Source organism: Nannospalax galili, unplaced genomic scaffold (assembly GCF_000622305.1).
Source record: "Nannospalax galili isolate Female #2095 unplaced genomic scaffold, S.galili_v1.0 scaffold28, whole genome shotgun sequence".
NCBI lineage: Eukaryota > Metazoa > Chordata > Mammalia > Rodentia > Spalacidae > Nannospalax > Nannospalax galili.
In genome coordinates this window covers 1769601-1774636 of record NW_008359594.1, presented here as the reverse complement: position 1 = coordinate 1774636, position 5036 = coordinate 1769601, and positions in this window count along the sequence as shown.

The following is a 5036-nucleotide window of genomic DNA, read 5'->3' as shown; positions in this document are numbered from 1 at the left end:
AAGAGGGCTTCGAATTCCCCTGGAACTGGAGTTAAGGACAGTTCTTAGCTGCCATGTGGGTGCTGGGAATTAAACCTGGGTCCTCTGCAAGAGCAGTCAGTGCTCTTACCCACTGAGCCATCTCTCCAGCCCCAGGACCCCATTTTTCTTTAATGGGTAAGAGACTTCATCCCTCATTGGGATCTTCATGGTCTAGGAACAAAGTTAAGGGCATTTGTCCGTTTTCAGGTTTGATATGAAAGGGAGATCCTTGGATAATGGATGGTCCAGCCTGGTGAAACAGGGGGGAAAGTTGTGCTTCTAGTGGCCCTCCACTTTTCACTTTGGACTAGTGGAGGCTTGTCACCTGATAACTTTGAGCCCTCCTGATTTGAATATTCAAGTTACCCACCACAGTAACAGGGAAGGATCTTTCATCCTGAGGCTGTTCCCTTAGACTAAGAATCATGGCCTCTAGATGGAGCTCTAGGATTTACCAAGATAGCCAGGGAAGGAGCAACCAGGTCCATGAACCGAGCCTGACGTTTGTCCTTTCTAGCTCTCATTTTAATTATTAAAGACTTTGAAAGCCACATCTAAAAAGGGGTGGGGGGGGAAGAAGTTTTGGGGCCCCTGTTCTAATTTTTGAAGCTTTTGTCTAATATCTGGAGAGATCTGGCTTAGAGCTGGGCTTGGTGGCCCATGCCTTTAATCTAGCACTTGGAAGGCAGAACCAGGCAGACCGCTGTGAGCTCCAGGTTAGCCTGGTCTACATAGTAAGTTCCAGGCCAGCCAGAGCTATATAGTGAGACCCTGTCTCAACAAACAAAACAAAACATACAGCCAGGATAGCTTGGCTTTCTCAGCTCTCAGGGTCCAGATTAGTATATTTGTGCATGGTTTCAGTAAGGCTGGATTGAAAGAAAGCAGGGTTTTCAGAAAGTCTTTGTTTTATCTCCCATAACTTTACTATAATCAACAGATTTGATAACAGCCTTTTTCATTCCTTCAAAGAGACAAGTAATCCCATAGTCCCAATGAGTCCTTCCTCTAGCATATCCTCCATGAGTGACCTGATATAACCAGGGGTTCTGTATTTGCCATTTCAGTGCTTGGCCTGACTATTACCTGGTTATAAGCATAGGCCTCATCTGCTCAGGCACATGCTAAAGACCATGTACTCTCATTAAGAGTGCAGCAGGTAGGCTGGAGAGATGGCTCAGCAGTTAAGAGCACTGGCTGCTTTTCCAGAGGACCCAGGTTTGGTTCTGAGTACCTACATGGTGGCTAAAAACTGTCCGTAATTCTAGTTCCAGGGAATCGACACTCTCTTCTGTATGCATGTGTATACTTACATACATGCAGGTAAAACACTGATACACATTAAATAAAAATAAACCAAAAAAATTTAAAAGTACAGCAGGTGGTTAGAATGATAGAGATGTCTTTCTAGGTTAGGTCAGAGACAGTGATTCCATGAAAGTAGAGGGATCTGTCTAGACCTTGACAGTTTGGATTGGATTGGAGACAGGTCAGACATGGGAAAGGGAAGATGAACCCCAGATGTTATCAAATTCTCCATTGGCTACCTCACAAAAGGGAAGATTGTTTTCTGAGGGAGAAGAAGGCATTTAGCTGTCCCCTGTATAAAGTTCCCAGGTGAGTTTATGAGGGAGAGTATGCATACAAGTAAGGGACACTGGTGAGTAGAGAAGGTTCTGCAGGTGAAGAGAAAGAACAGTAGAAGTTGAAAGGAGAGAGTTGGGAGCAGGATTGTGAGGCAGAGGGGAGGCTGGTGGCACACCAGTGATTGAACCTTGGGTTGAGCAGGGACTGAGATACGTCAGGGGAGAATCCTTGAGGATGTCATCTGGTTGGATTTAAGGATGACCAGCTACTCTAGAGATCTAATAGTTCACATACGACACCTCTCCTGCAGTGGAGGGTCTTGTGACAAGGCCATGAAAAAAAAACCTGTATGTAAGAAGCCTCAGAGTCCTTTCCTCCATTACAACAAAAGAGATTTAATTGTAAGATGGTATGATAGTTCATGTGCCATTAAGGGGCCAATTTCCTGGTTCGGAAGACTGTAAAGGGCCAGGTGTTATTGCAAAAGAAAATAAACCGCTGCTTTTTGAGAACGTAATGATCTTATTTAGACAAGTTTTTGAGAAAGCATCCTAGGGAGCTAGAGAAAACAGGGTGTATTATCTCTCATTGGTCCACCAAAGTGCAAAGTCCACATGAACGTTTGAGAAAGCATCCTAGGGAGCTAGAGAAAACGGTGTATTACCTCTCATTGGTCTACCAAAGTGCAAAGTCCACATGAACGATACCCCCGTGGGCAGCACATATTTGTATGTGAAGAACCAAGCAAACACTACCCTGGGCCATTCCCCCAAGGTTAGAGGCTTCCAGCTTGCAAAAGCGAAACACAGTTTTGCTTCAGAGTTGCCTTTGGCACTGGGGCCACAGCATCTGACTGGTCAGGCTGGATCTGACCTTGAAAGGAAATTCCAAACTGAACTCAGTGAGCATCAGTCATGAGGGAAAAGAGCAAACTGTTTTTCTTTGGCCAAGTCATTTGGGTAAGGAACCATGGGACATTAGGTAAAGTAATGTAAAAGTGGTAAAGTGGTAATTGTATAAGACATGACAAGTCACTGGGGTCAGGCCTGGAGCAGTCAGGTTTGGCTGTGTAGAAATTTTAGTTTGGGTCTGTCTTTTGTCTCTCCACAACCTCCATGAAGATGTTGTATGAGTTTTGGTGCTATGCAAACATTAGCATAGCAGACAGAAAGAGGAAGAACGAGAGAAACCAGGGAAGACAAACCTTGGTTGCTCCCTGGCCATCTCCTAGACATGGAGCCAAGGACTGCAGTGTGGCTTTCATTTAATCCTCATATCACCCTCCTCCTTGGCAGGCTGTAGTGTCTTCAGTCTATAGATGGAGAAAGGAAGCTCAGAGAAGCAAAATGACATCTTGGACCACACAGCGTCAAGAGACAGAGGAGGCATTATGTCAGTGACCTGGCCACTGCCTCTGTTCCACCCCTACCCATGCTCCACATGCCCCACTCCACTCTAGCCTCACAGACTGTTTTGAGAAATGCCTCCATGTCACCTGACCCACACTTCCCATCCTAAGTGAAGCTGCCCCTCCCTGCTCACATCCCCCTGAGCAGTTGTAACATACATGTGCTGCAGGACTGCTCCCTCTTGGCCATGGCTGACTACATCCTGGCTAAGGGCCAGCAATCTTCAGCTGGACCAAATGGCATACATACTAATTTATTTTGATGAATTTTGCCAAACCGCCTTGCATAGAGGCTGTACCGCTAGATGCTCCCACTTTGCTTCATTTTTTTATTTTATCTATTCTAATGATTTCTAATCTTTAGTAATTTCAAGGTAGTTTTTAAAAACTCAGTTTGGGGCCAGCAAGATGGCTCAGAGGGCAAAGGTGCCTGTCACAAAGCCCACAAGGTTATCTGAGTTTGGTCCCTGGGACTCAACATGGTAGAAGGAGAGAACCAACTTCTGTAGGTTGTTCTCTGACCTCCGCTCGCAAACTGTGGCACCCACAGAAGCATGTCCTTGCAAGAATGCATTTGTGCATGTGCACCCACACACACACACATAATAAATAAAATGTAGTAAAAAATTGTTTTGGTTTTTTTTTTTTTTTGTCTTTTTGAGACAGGGTCTCCCTGTAGTCCCAGCTGGCCTGAAACTGGTTATGTAGACCAGGCTGGCCTTGAACTCACAGAGATCTACCTGCCTCTGCCTCCCAAGTGCCACCACGTCTGGCATGAAACATTTTTAAAAACTCAGTTTTATTGAGGTATAATTTACTTATTTACTGTTTTTGTTTTTTGAAGTCTGGGCTGGCTTCAAACTTGCTATGGAGTTGAAGCTGGCCTTCCAGACTCCACCTCTCAGGGCTAGGATTACAGATGTGTACCACCACATTGTGTTTTGTTTGACATAGTATCTCATACTGTGACTCAGGTTGGCCTAGACCTGACTGTGTAGCCCAGGCCCATTTCAAATCTATGGCAATCCCCTTGCCTCAGCCACCTAAGATTACAGGTGTAAGCCACCATGCCCAATGAAGTACACTTTGTTTGTTATTTGTTATTTCTTGAGACGAAGTCTCCCTGTAGCCACAGCTGGCTTGGAACTCCCTACAGAGACCAGGCTGGCCTCAATCTCACAGAGATCTGCCTGCCTCTGCCTCCCAAGTGTTGGGATTATTCAGCCAGGCTGATTTATTTATTTATATTTTTTATGTGTATGAGTGTTTTGCCTACATGTATGTAAGTACACCCATGTCATGCAGTGCCTGTGGAGACCAGAAGAAGGGGTTGGATCCCCTGGAACTACAGTTAAGGATAGTTGGGAGCCACCATGTGGGTTCTGAGAACTGAACCTGGGTCCTCCGCAAGAGCAGCCAGTGCTCCTAACTGCTGAGCCATCTCTCTAACCCCAAGGTATTATATGTGATATCCAGGTGATTTTGATTCCTATTGTGCTTGATGTCTAACACAAGCTCATCCTTTGTGCAGGGCAGTAACATCCCTCTTTATCACCATTTAGGCCCTACTTGGGTCTTTACTAGTGTAAGCCCCAAGAGCACTGGCTGCTCTTGCAGAGGACCACATTGTGGCTCACAACTATCCCTAACTCCAGTTCCAGGGGGTTGTCCTTCTGACATTTGTGGGCACTGCACAACATAGGTACACTCTCATACACGCAGGCATACACATAAAAACAATTGGGGTTGAAAAAAAAGAGACCACTCTAACTGAAAGTTTCTGAGCAAGGCAAACTTTACTTCTTATCAGAATGGTACAAATCTCACAAGAACAAAGGAGCAAGCATACCCTGTAAAATGGCCGTCTTTCATCCTTGGCAACCTCACTGGTTGAGGTTCAGTTGCACAATCTGAACTGTATTTGCTAATTTAAAAGGGAAAGAAAGAACTTTTGGCAAGAATCTTTGACATTGTGGGGCTTTGGCCCATAGCAGCAACTAAAAGTCATAAAAGAAGGAGG